The 20,111-nt window shown below is 36.1% G+C and overlaps 1 long non-coding RNA gene across 1 annotated transcript; it reads right to left on the bottom strand.

Annotated features, from left to right (window-relative positions):
- Positions 1 to 3,446: 3,446 nt before the first annotated feature.
- LOC127747778 (uncharacterized) lies at positions 3,447 to 19,860 on the bottom strand. Its single transcript, XR_008009712.1, has 2 exons — positions 19,624 to 19,860; positions 3,447 to 3,742 (listed from the first exon to the last, which is right to left on the bottom strand). It is a non-coding gene; the product is annotated as an uncharacterized LOC127747778 (long non-coding RNA).
- Between the last annotated feature and the right edge of the window lie 251 nt (positions 19,861 to 20,111).

Here is a 20,111-nt window from a genome sequence, read left to right as displayed (position 1 = left end):
TAGAAAAACAGAACCAATAAAAATAGAAAATCCGTTTCTGCATTTGACTAGTGAAGCTCTTGATTTTGCTTCTTTGTTTTTTTTTTTGCTGTGTAGTCTTAATCATTTTTATTTTTTATTTTATTTTTCAGTAAAAAAGATTATTAGTTCATTAGATCTGGTTTATATTGATATAATAATTTATTTTATGTAGATAATATTATTAGTGAGTTAGCTAATTTTATTAAACAGAGATAATATATTGTAATGTGTTAAAATTAATTTTATTAACCAAATACCGTAAAATAAAATTAGAAAAAAAACTGCTTTTGGGTATATTCACTACAACGGAGGCGCTGCTTAACGGCGGTTTTTTTTATTAGCGGCGGTCTAAAATCGCCACATAATCAAAGACCAGCAATTGACCAACCGCCTTAGTTATGGGCGTGGGGATTGGGTTTGGCGGCGGTTTCCAACAACTGCTGGTATAACTTCCGCTAAAATCGTATTTCGCGGCATGCGGTCAAAAATCTGTCGCTAAGCAGGAGTGCCACAATTACCATCATGTTTACCGGCACTTTTATAATTGCCGCAATGTATTTTACTGTTTTAAGTTTGCGTATTGTTGCAGCGGTTTTATAAACGCTGCAAAATGGGACTAGCAATGTTACCGGTGGTTACAAACCGCCGTAATACCCGACACACTTTGAACTATTTTTGACAATTTTCGACGGTTTAAAACCACCGCTAAGTTAAGAAATTTTGGAAAAAAAATGCAAAGTTTGGGTTTTTTGTTTGAAAAATCATATAATTTATAGAAAAATAACATCGAGATTTTTTTTGGCTTTTTGGATTTATAATTATTTCAAGAGCAAGTTATATTCAACCTTAGAATCTAAACTTGTGGCAAAAACAAAAAAAATTATCTGTAAACGAAAATACATTACTAAAAATATCAACAAAATAAATCTCTTGCAAAGAGTTATATAGTCTATTTCAAAAAAACGTTTGCATCAATCCAAAATATCTTCAGTCCTAAAATACTATTTGTCATGAATCATTCCACTCAACTTATCCCGGCAACAATCTCTGGTGGCAGCTCCTCACCATGCCGTTGAAATAGATAAATCAAATCACTCTCTATCGCCTTTATCTTTTTCTTCTCTACTGCTGCTTCATCCTTCATTGCGTTCATTTTCAACTTCTCGGCTTCTAGCTCTGCCTGTAGTTGGGTCTCCTCTACTTGGACTTCGTTGACCGATGGATGCGAATTCAGACCGAAGAGTTGACTAGGAGTCGGTCCGAAACCCACACCACGCACTCTACCCAGTTTTTCTCTTCCAAAGACTTGAGCAATAGAATCATTCTAAGACGACACGCTAGAAGACTCATCCTGTTCTTCAATCTCCTCAAGTCTTTCCTACAGATATAATACAACAACATGGATCCGATTCAAAGACATTCAACTTAATTAAAACTAAAAATGCATTTATATTTGACAAGCACCAAACGTATAAGCATGCAAAAGGATACATATCTAAAGTGAGAGCAGAGAATGCTTATTAATGGATTGGATTCCAGTTCTGTCACAAAATCAGTTTGAGGAATCCCTAGACAATCAAGTACGCAAAAGTTTTCATCTATTAGAACTTCCTGGATTCTTGTAATTCCACTTTTCTTTCTCTTTTACTAAACTTAATAAATATTAAACGCTCTCAAAACACTTCTCATTTAAATAAATAAATAAATAAAATGGGCAATGAAATTTTGAGCCTTACTAGTATTCTAGTCATTTTGATAATTGATCCTAATCATATATTATATATATTTTAACAAAAATAATTAGACCTATTAAAAACATCAGTATTTTATAAATACTGATTAAAATGTCAAGGTAATAAATAGCCTTTTTAGTCTTACAAATATTTTCTAAATTTATTGAGTATTTAACATGTAATAACTTAATATCAAATTAGAGATGTTGGAACCAAAAACTTATTCATAAAAATTGAATGAAAAGAAACCAAAAACTAATTTGCAGCTCAGCATACAAGGAAGGGGCAACTAAAAAGCATCAATAAACAGTTAAATCCATTTGATATCATAATTTTAAAGATTAATTATAATGAGTTGTACTTACACCAATTGATCTTGCCTCATCATTGATATAAGAGCCATCCTTTTTTTGTGAACTTTGATCCATAACTCTCCTCTACCGATTCTCATTCCTTCTTGTTTTGACTGTAACAACTAAGTTTAATCCATTACCGTATTCCACACAATCAAGGAGAATGTTGACATAGAGATAGTCCAAAGAGTGAATAAAAAGGTAGAGTACAAGACCGAAGATTGAACAAAAAGGAACAGTACCTCTTCTTCTCTCCGCCGTGCGAGGCTTTTCGAACCGCCAGTGTGGGTATATAGCTGTTTTGATCGATTTATCGCATTTTTTCTGCACTTCTCCTATTTGGGATTAAGAGATAAAGGGGGATTAAAAACAGATTTAAAGTGACTCAATGCAAAGGTGATTGTAGTTTTGTGCCCTAATGAAATACTATTTTTACCTGCATCTCAGATTTGGCGCGATAGTTAAGGAACCATCTCCAGTGCTCTCGATCGATTCCTGGCGGACGGTTCTCGATATTTTGTTCAGTCATTAATGTTGCCTTGTAACAAGCATCATACAACCTTAGCCTTGTATCCTTCCAAGACTTCTCCATACTCTTCAAAATATTTTTCTTTATAGTTCCTTCACTATCTTCATCAAAGTGAAAATTTTGCTGCATAGATAATACAATTTGTTAATAATTGAAACAAATAAGCAGATTTAATTTAACACGGTTATAAACCTTTACCTTGACACATTCATTATAAACCTTGTCTTTAGTGGTAACCTCTATCTAACTTTCCTCACAGATAGAAAATTTTCCGTAGTCTGATCCCAGCATACCAAGAACGCCACTCAACAGTCCAACTTCATCTCGAATTGCTTGCTTTTCGTTGTTGAACCTGAGCATGATCCTTTTGCAATTGGGTCATTCCATAGCCTCCTTCACACTTAATTTTTTCGGCTTGATTGTGCCATCGAAATCTAAAAGCCAAATATAATACCTTATATGTGTCTCCGTTGTGGACAACATGCAAGAAGACTAATAAATAACATAAAGTCTAGCCTAAAAAAATCAAAGAAAATCTAACAGATACGTTACCGATGATCTTAATTGTCTAATATGTAACACCCTAATATTCAAATCCTTATACTCGAGTCATAAGTCAATGATATTACGATGATACGACTCTCAGGTGGATTTTTAATATATAGTTATAAGTAAAATTGAAAGGAGTATTAATTGAGAAGCCTGAAATTGAGTAAAATAAAATCACGAAGTCGTATCACTCACGTTTCAATAACTTAAAGATAAAGCGTGAAGTCGAAGACGATATACAGATAAAAGCATAAACAAGAGTAGGAGAAGTACAGTATATAGATATATAACATAAGTAAATAGCCACTAGCCGCAACCCGCAAAGTTTAGGCCGGCTAGGGTACAGTATGTAAGTAGTTGACAATAGTACTTCCTAATCTCTCCCAAATAAAACATGAAAGCCTCTATAGGCAAATTCAACAGAGTTCAATACATAATACAAGCTTTTCAAAATAAAGGTGGAGATATTCTAAGCAAAATATAAAGTAGAGTGTATATAAGATCTTCGCCATCTCTCAGATGAACCAAAACTCACTTCTGAGCACCTGCACCTGTATCTGAAAAACAAGAGATATATACGGAATGAGAACCCCCGACCCATGGGTTCCCAGTATGGTAAAAGTGCCAAATAAATACAATGCACTGTAATAAAAACTCGCTAAGCATCCTAAACTTCCTTTCACCCAATATTCATCCTATGTTCTCGCTAATCCATAAATAGGCAACTATCATAAGGGAATGCTAAATCTGATTCATATTTCTCATGCCTCCCAACTTTCTAACTCCCTGACAATTTACAGTCAGAATTATAAACGAAAACCATTCCCAGTGATACTGTCTCAGCAATTCTATATCGTTACCTCATATCCTCACCTGGAGCAAGTGAAATCACTTCACTGCGTTTACCCAGGGAGCTCAAATTATCTCATTCTCTACCTGGAGCAAGTAAAATCACTTTACTGCGTCTACCCAGGGAGCTCAATTACCTCATTCAATAATCAGCATCATTATTCAATTACATCATCAACTCATCTCGTTAAGGACAGCCCTCAACGTCAACCGATACCAGTATGAGGGACCTCTCAGTTGTACAAACACAAGCAATATAGACAAGTAATACACAATAAGGTACAAGTAAAATAAGTAGCACATAATCAGGTAACATAGCATATATGATATAGCAATCCAAAACAAATAGGCAAACCCAAACAATTCAAACATATGCAAATGATGTATGCGTGCCCTATGGCAGATGAGTTTCATCTGTCGGTTATAAAGCCAACCCGACAAGTCCTGGTAGCTAACCATTGGACTGTCCCTCTATCGAGCATCCCCAACTTGAGTAATTCTCAATCATAAACATAATCATAACCATAGTCATACAACACCCACACTAGTGTTTATCCACGGGGGCGAGCTCATCCGAAACTTTCACATTGTCCAGCCACACTTACGACATAGGGTCAGCAGAGTATCGAGACTCAACCTGGAGCACGTGGTGACTTGTCACTGCTTTCATCCAGGGAAATTCGTATCTCAGATAATCATTTCACATTCATTCATAACATTTCATAATCATTCATCATGACCATATCGTAACTTATACATCACATGATTGCACATTGTATACATCACTCATCATAATCTGGAGCAAGTGGGGCGAAACCACAACTCTTGCGTCCACCTGGGGAGCCTCTATACTAACCAGCCTAAAGCAAGTGGGCGCAACCAAAACCTTGCATCTACCCAGGAGGTACGTTCTCATATGCCCAGGAGGAACCAAGGAGGGGATCCTAACCTCCCACCATCTCACTGTGGGCGATTTTACAATACCAGGAGGAACAAGGAAGGGGATCCTCACCTTCCTTCATCTCTCTAGGGTTGCACTTTCAAGAAAGAGAGCTCAAGATAAAATAATCATCCAAAGCCATATTTTCATTTTCAACTGTAAACCAATATTTATCATAGCCATCCGGCGCATAACATAACCCATAACCGGCCAATAATCATTATTAAATACAACCCTTTGGCTCATGGTATACACCATACTTCCATCACCACCCTCAGCAACTCATACAGTCATCATTAATCATAAATCATCAATACTCTCCCATTACTTCATCCTCAAGGTACCACTCTTCCTAGGCCCTACTATAAGGCTTTAAGACTTAAGAGGTGAGAATGGAGGCTTAAAAGTCTGAAATTTGGCTTTAAAAACTCAAAATCAACTTTTGTTGAAAAACAAGGTCACGCGTGCGCGTCGCCCATGCGCATGCGTGGAAAGTGGAAAAGGAAGCGACGCGTGAGCGTCGTCCATGCGCATGCATGGAAAGTGGAAAGGTAGCGCGACGCATGCGTGTTAGTGACGCATATGCATGGGTGCATTTTGTGCTCCTCACACAAACCCAGCACAGTACCAGCGCAACTCTCTGGATTTTCTACTGGTCACTTGCATTAATACAACGACGAGTACGCATCTGCCATGAGCACGCGTGAGAAAGTAAAAATCGTGAGTGACGTGTGCGCGTCGGCCATGTGTGCGTGTCGCAGTACATTTTACCAAAAATTTTACTAAGTTAAAAAAGCTGCAGAATTACATTTTCAAACACCAAACTTCCGACACACATAAGTTCTTCTACACCAAGCAACACCAAACTCCCAATTGTGCATCAAAATCAACCAATACTCTAACATAACTAATTTCACACTAATAATCAAGCTAGGGTTCAGAAAATTGATAAACCACAAGGGTTAGAGGGTTCTTTACCTTAACTCACAAAATTTTGTGATGAATATCACCAATGGCTCATACTAGAGCACCCCTAAACAACCAAAATTACAAGATTTCCTCAAAATCTAAACCAAATTCAAAATACAAGAGAAAAAACAAAACTGGGCAAAGGAGAGTTAAATACTCATCACAAAACTTATATAGACTCGAAGAGGAAGAGAAGTGCGACGCGTGATCACAAACGGCTCGTCAATCGGAGTTCCGTAGCTCAAGTTATTGTGATTTGAAGATCAAAGAGAGTTAGGGTTTTTGTCTTCTCATCTCTCTTCATTTCAGCAACAAACACACTAGATGAGGGTTATGGTGGATGAATGGCTTTAAGTTAAGGCTTATATATGCTGGGGTCCACTTGGGCCCAATTCACTTGGTTTAATCCGTTGGCCCAATTTTGGGCCAAAACTTTTAAGATTATCGCTTTAAATCGCATTTTAAATATTTCTACCTGTCGTAATTATAAATCCTAATTTCTTAGCCTTATTTACTTATAATCAATTTTTTGTTAGCTGTAGTACCAAATAAATCTTAGCCGGTTTTGTCGGTCAAAATTTCAGTGCGCGTTTTTACGCAGAAAACTATGTTTTTTGACTCAGAAAAATTTACTGAATTCAAATATCATATTTAAATTATCAAATTCTGATTGCTAAATTTTCTTACCATATTCGCTCCTATTTAATTTATTATTTAATTAATTACGGTTTGACCGGGTTTTACATTCAACCCCGTAACAGAAATTTTTGCCCTCGAAAATTCCATCCACCACCACGAGTACGTGAGCGTAGTTTGCCTTTATATCCAACGCATAGTAGTTCCAAGGTCTTTTTACTCTGCATGCTTCCGTTGCCACGCTCTGATTCCTCTATCTCCGAGGGTCTTGATCATTCGTCCAACATCAACCAACAGCCTCGTTTGTTACTTTCATCATCTCATCAACTCACATCTTATTAAATATCAAATCATGTCATTAATAATATTACAATCATCATTAATCATAGTCATCATCCCACATCACTATAATCAACCAAAAATCATCACCATACCTTAATCATACTCCATCACTATCCTCTCTCTCTGTGTCAAGCCACTTACTACTAATCACAGCTCAACTCCGAGCATAACCTCTAGACTTACTTTCTTATTCACAAACCCTCAAATTTCTATATAATTTGTTGTTTTAAAGTCTTTGACTAATTAATCAAAACTCTCTTCATTTTTTAAAGTCAAATGAGTTTGAAATAATAAGTTAACAAAATCATAAGAATCCAATTTTCTTTAATAATTTATAAAAGTATTCGAGACACATCACTTTTGTTAAAGTTACTAAAATCAAAAATCATTTTCAAAATTATAGTACAACATCAGCATTTTATTTTAATGGTTTTCAAATTCGTCTTTCAAAACCAATCATTATAAATCTCAATCTAAATCCAAGGCAACGATGACCAAATATCATAGTACTCATCTCTCAAACACGACGACTTGCACTAACTCATCATCTAAATCCAGTTACGCAACAACGATCATTTCCTCATCCATTTCAGAACCATCAAAGTTCATAGCAACAATTTATCCCAATTATCTAGAATCATTATCTGCATAATTTCACTAACCTTTTAAGTACTCAAAGCATAAAGCATTTCTAATCATACCCTACTATTCCTTATTATTACCATACTATCTAACGCTTCAGCAAGCTTCTGCTGTGCCACTCTGATTTCTCGTCTAGTACTAGTCCTATCACTTATTTCCTTAAGTACTAAACCACAACTTAGCATGACTGACATTCACTAGATTTCTATCTATGATAGCCAAAACCAAATACCAACTTAATCGTACTTTTAACACATTGTTATCGATCTTTCACTTACCTCTTCCCAAACCGTCGGATCTAGTGGTATCCCCTGTCGTCTTAGTGAACGCACGACCTTGTTGTTGGTCCTTGGAAGTATTCCGGTTGACCTTCTCCACAACTATAGCAAAGTCCCAATCTAGCTCGACACGGAGTTCCTAGATGGTAGCTTCCACATCACCTACAAGTCATTTCATTATGAGGGTGCTTTCCATACCTCCTCCCTTGGTGATTGTTGTTGTCGTTCCTTCGGGCATTGTTTCGAAAAATCTATCATATAGGAATTTGGTCTCATCTTCACTCGCCCCTCAAACGATGAGTAACTAAAGGTTGAATCTGCTCTATTCTCTTTTCTCGCAGTTCACTGTCACTAGGTTTTGAACAATAACTCTGTACAGTTCTCACTACAAGAAAAATACCCATTTAGCCACACTTTTTTTAAGCTACATTTGAAAAGCGTAGCCTATTCATAGAATAGGCTACGCTTTTCTCCGTGTTGCCTTTTTATAAGAAAAAATGATACACAATAGTGGCATCATTTAAAAAGTGTAGCCTTAGGTATTATAGAAATCACCTATAAAGTGTAGCCTTATCTTAAGAGATATGGGTTCACATTTTATACCAAAGAGTACGCTTTTGAAGAGTAACTTATTTGTCAGGTTTCAGGTGCGCTTTAAAAATGTTGCCTAATGTATCTCAGGTCAAATGTGTAACACTTAGTAAATTTTTTTTTTCACTTTACAGCAAATAATAATATACAAATTAAACCCCATAAAAAAATAATATACAAATTAAACACTTATGACTTAGCCAAATTAAATGAAACAAACGCATAACCCTCACTACCCTCGTTAGCTGCTTCCCCCTTCTTCACGCTACTCATCACCCCCAAATCAGAGAAGACTCTGCACTCACCACTCAAAATCAGAAAAGACTCCGCCATCACCACTCACCACTCCAGAAACACTCTACACTCACTCATCTTCACCACTCACGACGCCGTCACTCGTCTTCACCGTACTACTGCTTCTCTTTGCTGTGGATCACATCAAGGCGACGCTGCGCTCAATTGAAAGCCTCTCTTCATTCACTCACCATCGTCGAGAAGGTATGCGTCCACCTTTATTTGATTTCTGAAATTTCAGAGGGTAGATTTCCGATTTCAGGGTTTCAATTTGGGGGTTTCAATTTTAGGGTAGAGTTTCTGAACTCATGAATAGATAAACTGCGGCGTAGGAGAACTTATTCTTGTAGGTTCGATCATCACAAACCCTAAGTCCGTTCCTTTATTGTCTTAGCTTATGATTTTTTCAGCTATATTTCGATTCAGTTCATACTTTTCTGTGATCAACTTTATCACCCATTTCATTTTTGGATCATTTAACGGCTTGAAAAATTATTAAAACTTAAATTTGTATCCTTTTATTTTATTTTACTTACTGATTGCGGTGTTGTTACTTTGAAAATTCATCGACTATGTTGTTTTTTTTCTTGATCAAATGAACTTATTCAGACATCTGGTGCCCGATTGTGTGTGTTTTTTTTATTATATATTTTTTCTAATGGAATATTTGAATGTAGATTTTTTATGCTGAAGCAGTTAAAAAGAACAGAGTGAAATAGAGTTTCTCTGAAAAATTTAATCATGCAAATTTCGTAGATTACATAATTGAATTCTGAATCTAACTTGCTTCCATATCTATGATTACCATTTCCTGAATAATTTGGTGGATTACGTTTAGAATTTTTTAACATGTGTTGTTGACTTCTCAGGAAGTGATTAGATACATCCAAGTTGGTTTCAAAACTTGTTAGTTTTTTCTGCTTTGAATTTTTCTTCTTTTTTCCTTGTGAGATTCATGGTTTGGATTTAAATTTTGGGCTGTTGTCAGATTTAATTAGTATAGATACTATGCGAATTTAAATTTTTTATTCCAACTGTTTGATCATTTGCTTGTTCCTGATTTGAGCTACAACAGTCAATAGGTTATTGAATTTAGAATGCTAAGTAATGCCATTCAAATAAGCTTAATGAATATCTCATTCAAACTATTTGATCATTTGTTTTTTCATTATGTAATTTTATGCAAAGTTTGAGCTTCTTATAATGTTAAAATAAAAAAAGAAGAAAAATGTTATTGCGCTGCTTGTCACTTAGCTTGCACAATACACTTGAGTTTCTGATTTTAGTTCCCATTTAGTATGAAGTTGTGTTAGTCGGTGTTTTAGTTATGTCCTTTATGGTGACTTATTTTAGGAGTTTTAATTTTGGTGTTTTAATCTGTGAAATATGTGTTTGTGAATTCTGATTTGATAACATGCATATTGTTGCTGATGAAGATGGTGGACCTGCATCCATTTGTGAGTATTGATGAAGATGGATTCAACTATATATCAGACATTCAGATGCTTAATTTGTTTTCTGATCTTAACTAGTTATTAAATAGTTAGAATAAGAAAGAACATTTTAAAGAAGATTTGATATGATGATTATATTCCACGAACTTTGTTACTGCTTGCTATTGATGACGTTTGTTTAAAACTATTGTGAGTATTGATGATTATAGCAAAGATCATAGTTTACTATTGTGAGTGTTGATATGATGATTATATTCCATGATTTGATAAGTAGTCACTAACTGCAGAAAAAGTGTTAGGGAAGCTGGTGGAGCCTGTATTGGTATTTTGCATCTACTAAAAAAAGCAACAAGCGGATTGGTCATGCTGTCCTTGTTCCTAAACCTATTGCACTAGCAGGTCCAGCTGCTACTATGCCACCAAATCCTTCAACAAATTAGTGAGTATTGTTAGATTAGTGATTTTTTATGTTTATCTTACCTTCTGATAAAGAATAGAATAGTGTCCTTATGTTTATCAATTTGTCTGGTTTTTATTTTTGACATTAACTCCACCTTAAACAATTTTGATAATCACACTTATTCACTTACTTAACATGTCAGGTGCTAATCAGTGCCACTGCTGATCGAAACTGTGCGACACTACCGCAGGTCAGATATTGGCAATAGATTCTTCTGTTTTTTATTTATTTAGTCCAATTTATCAAAACCTTGCATGTTTTAATGTCACCCTATTTTGCTATACTCCTCTATTTTTCTTAGTGCCAACTGCTCTATCTACACATCATGTATAATTGTGAAACAGATTTGCATAATCTCATTGTCAAGAACAAAACGCATAACTCAAGTTGTTGCAGCTGGGCTCAATCTTCCTTTTGAAGAAAGCCCCAAATGTAACATTAGCCACTCAGGTCTAATTTCTGCAAGGAAGGCTGTTTAATTTCATTGCCTGCTTCATAATGGGTTTAGCCATCAGTTATAATCTTTCTTTTATTCTCTTTTCACATACGTCTGTTTTGATTAATCAATTGACACTTGAAGTCCATTTTAAGGTAGTGGAAGATCTTTGTGAGCGCTATGTTGGTCCTTCATTTGAACTTCTTTCACATGATAAGGTAAGTGAGATGTTTAACAGCACTTGAAATTAAGATGATTGGCATGATTTTGTGAATTTAGCATTCAGCTTTAATGAGAATAATAAAAAACCAACAAGCTGAAAAGAGAAAAAGTAAGTGATCAATCAAATAGATACTGTGGTATTGTATCTTATTTATCTGAGATATCAAATCTGCTAAATCAAAGTGCTTACTACTTTTGATAGGTAACGAGCTATTAGAATGCTTTTAGTTTTATTCAAGGTGAGTAACTATTACAATTGTTTTTTTTTCAGTTTCTTTAATTTGTTTGTATTGGTTTTGCAACTGTCACGTATAATTTTGACTATGTTTACAGTGATCTGATGTATTCAAATTTCAACTTTGTTGATCGGTATGTCAAGAAGTATTAGACTAGTCCCTTTTGAGTTATTACTGAGTTGATAGTTCTTTCTCTGCATTCACCCATTTAATGCATTTCTTGATTCCTTTCATGTTGTTAATTGTCTTTCAGGTTCCTGGGCTTCAGAGAGGTTAGGGAGATTGCTCAGGATTCAAATTATACAAAATTGTTATGGAATATGCACAACTTGTTATATGTCCTGCAGGCAGTGACAAGGTAATTTATTGTATCATCTCATTTGTGTATTTCTTGTCCACATTGGATTGTTTGGTAAATAATGCTGGGATTGGTTTGGGTGATAAATATCATATTGGCAGTAAAGTTCAAGCTGTTTGGAGTGAAGATAGGGAATAGTATATTCAGCAATTGATTTTTTTCTTTGTCCATTTATTCAGCAATTAGTATGATGATCATATATATTTTAGTATTTCAACTCAGTTTGTGATCTTACTATTTTGGTTTAGTTAATTTCTATTTACACTTTTTTATGCACCTTTAGAAGAATTTTTTTGTTTAAACTTCTTAGAAGTGCAAGTATTTTTGTAGCAGCCCCGCTCGGAATGAGCACTAATACAATTGTTAAGGCCAAGAGTTTTCTTGATGGTAATGAAGATTAGCATGAAAAAGATGTATTTGAGAAGAAAATTGAAGAGGCTTCAGAACGTTTTTACTCATTATGCCAAGATTAGAAGATCAATGATTTTCTGTTTGTTAAGCACTTTTTGGATATAGAGTGCAAACTTTGCATTTTAATTGATATGTGATACAAATTTCATGTGACTTAAATTATCTTAAGTTATATTTTGATTGTTAATTACTTCTTAAGATTATGTCTTTGAATTGTGTAAGGATAATTTTTATTATTTATAAAAAATTATTAGAATATTATATACATACAAAAAATTAAAAAAATTAAAAAAATAATGAGGAACTTAAGGCTACACTTATATAGAGTAGCTATGGTTATACAGAAAATTAAAAAAAATAAGAAACCAAAGGCTACACTTATATAGAGTAGCTATGGTATACAATGTGGCTACATTTTACAGGTGATGCAGTAGCGTTGAAAAGTGTAGCCTATTCTCATAAAAATAAAAGTTGAAAAGCGTAGCCTTTGGTTCTGGACAGCATCAATTGAAAAGCACACCCTATTTTCAAACGTCAAAAGCGTAGCCTTTGGTGCAAAAAAGTGTAGCCTTTGAGAATAGGCAACGGTTGAATAGGAATCACCCCAGAAAGCGTAGCCGTAGCCCAAAAAGCGTAGCCGTAGCCTAAGGCATAATTTTTTTCACTTTTGACTACACTTTTTAAGTGTACCTGAATGGGTGTTTTTCTTGTAGTGTCTCAACATTTCCGATCCCTTAGATATAATCCAACTTACTTCTATTGTGTCACTCTTATTCTTAACCTTCAAGAGCCTAGCTACTCCTCTAAGTTAACTGAATATCGCTTTGTCTCAGCAACTAATGGTCCTTGACTAATCATCAACTTGGACCTTATGATTATCAACACTTGTTATGCATCACGAATGAATATTACATATTAATGATATGCAGGGAAGTTAAAAATTCAACTGCTAGTTTACAATTACCTCAGCTTTGAGAATCAAATTCGATTGCATCCCGAACTTCTCTGTAGGGACAATTCCAAGACATACGCCCTGATCTCCCACACTTGTAGCATACGCCTAGTCTGGCCCTGCAGGGTCTGTTTGGATGATACTTCTTACATCTCGGGTACCTCAAATCTTCTGGTTAAGTACTAGTCTGCCTTTCTGAATTCGGCCCCTGACGGTTGTCATTTCTTTGGTCGTTGTTCCGGTATTGAGAAAGTGAAATAGCAAACCAACACCTATTGAAACTTTTGCTCCTAGGTGCAATCTTCGTTTTCTTTCCTTCTTTCCTTATGAAAGATTCCCAGCAGTCAATCCTTGCCACCACAGTCCTTCTTAAGCTTTCTCCCGTTGCTTGACCCATGTTAACTAACTCCGGATAACTCACTATTCCCATTGGTACCACTGCACTCGGGACATCATTTCCACCTTCACTTCCATCACCACTATCGTTACCAACTCTAACTTGTTGTTCCATCCTACCCCTCACTCACCTAGTCATAGTAGCCACAGTGCTAATGACAACAACAGCACTAGCCATCATGGTCACGAAATTGGTCAAGGTATCTACCGGTATGGTTACATCGTTAACTCTCCGTCCTCGACCCCGATTACCACCACGACCGCGTCCACGAGGCGCCATTTGGTTCCTGTTCACACCAAACAAATGATATCAAGGTGATCAGGCTCAATATCTCAAGTCAAGTGCTTCAATTTACCAAAGTTACACTCATGGACTTCATGCTAGACGTATCGGTTAGATACCCTAACTAGCATAGGCACAAACTCAGAGTATGCATCGAAGCATAAGCAGTTCCATCCCTTAGGCTCACGAGGACGAACTGCTCTGATACCATGATGTAACACCCTAACATTCAAATCCTTATGCTCGAGTCATAAGTCAATGATATTACGGTGGTACGACTCTCAGGTGGATTTTTAATATATAGTTATAAGTAAATTTGAAAGGTGTATTAATCGAGAAACCTGAAATTGAGTAAAATAAAATCACGAAGTTGTATTACTCACACTTCGACAACTTAAAGATAAAGCATGAAGTTGAAGGTGATATACAGATAAAGGCATAAAGGAGAGTAAGAGAAGGATAGTATATGGATATATAACATAAGTAAATAGCCACTAGTCGTGACCTACGAAGTTTAGGCTGGCTAGGGTACAATATGAAAGTAGTTCACAATAGTACCTCTTAACTCACCCAAATAAAACATGAAAGCCTCTATAGGCAAGTTCAAAAAAGTTCAATACATAATATAAGCTTTTCAAAATAAAGGTGGAGAGATTCTAAACAAAATATAAAGCAGAGAGTATATAAGATCTTCGCCATCTCTCAGATGAACCACAATTCACTTTTGAGTACCTGGACATGTATCTGAAAGACAAGATATATATACGGAATGAGAACCCCCGACCCATGTGTTTCCAGCACGGTAAAAGTGCCAAATAAATACAATGCACTGTAACAAAAACTCACTAAGCATCCTAAACTTCTTTTCACCCAGTATTTATCCTATGTTTTTGCCAATCCATAAATAGGCAACTATTATAAGGAAATGCTAAATCTGATTCATATTTCTCATGCCACCAAACGTTCTAAATCCATGACAATTCACAGTCAGAATTATAAATGAAAACCATTCCCAGCCATACTGTCTCAGTAATTCTATATCGTTACCTCATATCCTCACCTGGAGCAAGTAAAATCACTTCACTGCGTCTACACAGGGAACTCAAATTTTCTCATTCTCTACCAGGAGTAAGTGAAATCACTTCACTGCGTTTACCGAGGGAGCTCAATTACCTCATTTAATAATCATCATCATTATTCAATCACATCATCAACTCATCTCGTCAAGGACAGCCCCCAGCGTCAACCGACACCAGCATGAGGAACCGTTCAGTTATACAAACACAAGCAATACAGGCAAATAATACACAATAAGGTCCAAATAAAATAAGTAGCACATAATCAGGTAACATAGCATATATGATATAGCAATCCAAAACAAATAGGCTAAACCCAAACAATTTAAACATATGCAAATGATGTATGCCTGTCCTGTGGCTGATGAGTCTCATCTATCAGTTATAAAGCCAACCCGACAAGTCCTGGTAACTAACCATTTGACTGTCCCTCTGTCGCGCATCCCCAACTCGAGCAATTCTCAATCATAAACATAATCATAACCATAGTCATAAAACACCCACACTGGTGTCTATCCACGGGGGCGAGCTAATCCGGAACTTTCACAGTGTCTAGCCACATTTACGACATAGGGTCAGCAGAGTATGGAGTCTCACCCTAGAGCACGTGGTGGCTAGTCACTGCTTTCATCTAGGAAAACTCGTATCTCAGATAATGATTTCACATTCATTCATAACATTTCATAATCATTCATCATGACCATATCGTCACTTATACATCACATGATTGCACATTTTATACATCATTGATTATAATCTAGGGCAAGTAGGGCGAAACCACAACCCTTGCCTCCACCTGGGGAGCCGCTATTATAACCAACTTGGAGCAAGTGGGGCAGAACTACAACCCTTGCATCTACCCAGGACATACGTTCTCATATGCCAGGAGGAATCAAGGAAGGGATCCTAACCTCCCATCATCTCGCTGGGGATGATTTTATAATACCAGGAGGAACAAGGAAGGGGATCCTCACCTTCCTTCATCTCTCTGGGGTCGCACTTTCGAGAAAGAGAGCTCAAGATAAAATAATCATCCAAACCCATATTTTCATTTCCAGCCGTAAATCAATATTTATCATAGGCATCCAGCTCAAAACATAACCCATATCATAGCCAATAATCATTATTAAATACAGCCCTTTGGCTCACGGCATACACCGCACTTCCATCATCACCCTTAGCAACTCATATAGTCATCATTAATCATAAATGATCATTACACTCCCTTTACTTCATCCTCATGTTACCACTCTTCATAGTCCCTTCTCATTTCTAGGCCTAATATAAGGCTTTAAGATTTAAAGGGTGAGAATGAAGGCTTAAAAGTCTAAAATTCGGCTTTAAAAACTCAAAATCAACTTTTATTGAAAACAAGGTCACGCGTGCACGTTGCCCATGCGCACGTGTGGAAAGCGGAAAAGGAAGCGACACGTGAGCATCGTCTATGCGCACGCTTGGAAAGCAGAAAGGTAGCACGACGTGTGCGCGTCAGTGACGCAAACGCGTGGGTGCGTTTTGTGCTCCTCGCACAAACCCAGCACAGTACCAGCGCAACTCTCTGGATTTTCTACTAGGCACTTGCATCAATACAGTGACGTGTATGTGTCGGCCAGGCGCATGTGTGAGAGAGTAAAAATTGTGAGTGACGCGTGCACGTCAGTCATGCGTGCGCATTGGAGTATATTTTACCAAAACTTTTACTAAGTTAAAAAGCTGCAGAATTACATTTTCAAACCCTAAACTTCCGACACACATAACTTCTTTTAAAAAATTTCTTTTTCAACCATTTCTGAACCGTTGGAAAAATCATTGAATAAATTTTGATAAAAATCCAATTTTGAAGAATTTCAAACTCCATGGACCGAGTTTCGTACCGCTAAAGTTGGTTAAAAATCAGTTTTTACCCAAAACAGAAATCACCAATTTTTCCAATGTTCACAAGCCAAATTCATTCCCACTGATCCAAATTGACCACAACCCAACCACATTCACATAATTACACTCAACCAAAACCAAACCTATCTCATCTACATAATTTCACCCAAAACTATCAAATTTTACACCTCCATTCCTCAAACCTTATTATTCAATAATCAAACCAATTACTCACACATTCAATATCTAAAATCCATCCAATCTCTTATATCATCACACAATACACACATCAACTTACCTTCCTTGCCTCTTTCCAGCCTCCGGCCCAAATTCACAATTTAAATGCATATTCCACAAACCAATATTCGTTATCTAATTCATCAAATTCTCAACACACCAAACATACAATTCACACAATTCTCAACCAAATCATTAATTTACATTACATATCAACTATGCATATTAGTACCAACCATTTACACAATCTAAACTTAATCATATGGGCATCTAGCCTAGCAATTCTCTTCACACTACGTGGTACTTAAATGAAACTTAAACCGTATCTCTTGTAGCCAAAATAATTGAGCTTCTTCTTGGAAGTCTGATCTCCACCAACCCTTAGCTCCAAGCCTCACCAAAACTCCACAAGCAACACCAACCTCCCAAAGCAACACCAACCTCCCAATTGTACACCAAAATCAACCAATACTCTAACATAACGAATTTCACACTAATAATCAACCTAGGGTTCATAAAATTGATAAATCACAAGGGTTAGAGGGTTTCTTATCTTAACTCACAAAAGTTTGTGATGAATATCACCAATGGCTCATACTATAGCACCCCTAAACAACCAAAACACAAGATTTTCTCAAAATCCAAAGTAAATTCAAAATACAAGAGGAAAAATGAAACTGGGCAAAGCAGAGTTAAATACTCACCACAAAACTTAAATAGACTTAAAGAGGAAGAGAAGAACGACTTGTGGCCATAAACAGCTTGTCAATCAGAGCTCCGTAGCTCAAGTTATGGTGATTTGATTATAAAAAAGAGTTAGGATTTCTCTCTTCTCATCTCCCTCTTTTCATTTTAGCAACAAACACACTAAATGAGGGTTATGGTGACTGAATGGCTTTAAGTTAAGGCTTACATATGCTGGGCTTGGGTCTACTTTGGCCCAATTCACTTGGTTTAGTCCGTTGGTTTAGGGTTTAGGGTTTAAGCCCAATTCACTTTGACCCAATTTGCATTTTAAATATTTCTACCTGTCCTAATTATAAATCCTAATTTCTTAGCCTCATTTACTTACAATCAATTTTTTCTCAGCTGCAGTACCAGACAAATCTTAGCCGGTACTGTAGGTCAAAATTCTAGTCTGCGATTTTACGCAGAAAACTATGTTTCCCGACTCAGAAAAATTCATTGAATCCAAATATCATATTTAAATTGTCAAATTCCAATTGCTAAATTTTCTAACCATATTCGCTCTTATTTAATTTATTATTTAATTAATTACGGTTTAACTGGGTTTTACACAATACTCTGTAGTCTTCCGTCCATTGCGACTCTGAGCTCTAGAAGAAACAAAGAGGTCGTCAACTTCTTAATCAAGAGAATCAACCTCATTTGCATTAGCATCCAAGTGTACGTGGCTAGGTTCCAAGTTCTCGATGCTATTTGTGCTCACCTGTAGAGCAGGCCTTGTTCACTGCGTGGTGGACGAAACGGGCGTGAGGTTTCAAGGACACTATCACCGCTGGCCGAGGGAATTTCAGAGTCATCTTGGTTGAAAGCCGATGCCGGATGCAAAGCCGTTTGAGGTTGTTGACATCCTGGTCCTAATTTTGGTTTTTTCATGTAACGACCTTTCCTAGCCATCTTAATTCTAATAATAACATGATGCAGAAAAAAAAAACATCACATTATATCCAACCCAAACATAATGCTGGTAAATTATGCTTATACAAATTAACAAAAAAAAAAAATACAACTATACCATGCAAGTAGTTAATCATCACAGCACATAGTTATAAGCTAAAATATACAATGCAAGTAGTTAATCAGCATAATACATAGTTATAACCTAAAATACACTTTATGTTATTTATAAGGAAACTGAACGGAAACAATCGGGAAAAAGAAAATATCAACCCAAATATACATATAACCATGTATAAATTGGTCCATAATTAGACTATTTTTCACTAACTTAGAGAGTTTGTTTTGCTAGTAAGTTATTAGTTGTCATGCATTTCCTCTATAGCAGGTAGTGGGCACCTCAAATTTTTTTCTACCCGCTATTCTTAATCATACGCACAATTGATTTGGGTTTTGAATCGTACATAAAGTGATTTTAGGAAAGTGACAAAAGGACAAGTACTTGCAAATTGACCAAATATACAATTAAAGAAATAGATAGGCGAGGTTAATTTTCCGTTACAAAGGAGATGATCAATTGGAGGGTGATTTCATCAAAACTGTGTGTCTGTGTTGGTGAAGTTAATGGAATAGGATTTCATAAAAAATGAGACTTGATTATTTGGAAGGTTCTTAATAGCAATGGTAATCATAATAGGAATCTGATAAAAAACCTAGGGAATCTAAATATTATCTATTTTGATCAAAAGACAGAGGAGAATCATACAAAGATCGAAACATGCACAAAGTTCATTGACTGTAACTATACAAACCATAATCACATTTTAACATCACAAATTGAAAGAAATATTAATCCTTACTGGAGAAGAGAGGACCGGCGAGCAGCAGGCCGGAACTAATGACGACCACGCGGGTAGAGTTGGCGACGTGATAAACAGCTTGAAGAGACCGAGACGGCGATGCAAGCAAGGACAGGAGAGAATGTGAGAGGTGAGATCTTCTCATAGATGAAGGTTTGGTTTACTGGATTCATGGCTGAGTTAAGGATGCGGTGGGGGAGAGTGTATAAGGATTGTCAAACAGGGATAGGGATTGGGGTGCGTTGCGGCTTATTTCAAAATAGGAATAGCTATATATATATAAGGCNAGTTCTAACACTGGTGGTTTAGGTTGCTCTAACATGTATTTGATTTTAGCTTTTAGGTCTTTTTAAATAAGATTACTTTGTATTTTTATTTTGGATTTGCTGTTTTATTTTAACCTTTTTATAAGCAGTTTGATTTTTATTTTGTTCTCTGTTCTATAACCTGTTTAAATTTTTTATGATAGACACTTTTTTTTCAGAATT

This window comes from Arachis duranensis, chromosome 5 (genome assembly GCF_000817695.3).
Source record: "Arachis duranensis cultivar V14167 chromosome 5, aradu.V14167.gnm2.J7QH, whole genome shotgun sequence".
Taxonomy (NCBI): Eukaryota; Viridiplantae; Streptophyta; class Magnoliopsida; order Fabales; family Fabaceae; genus Arachis; species Arachis duranensis.
Note: the sequence above shows the minus strand (reverse complement) of the source record. Positions and strands in the feature narration are given on the sequence as shown.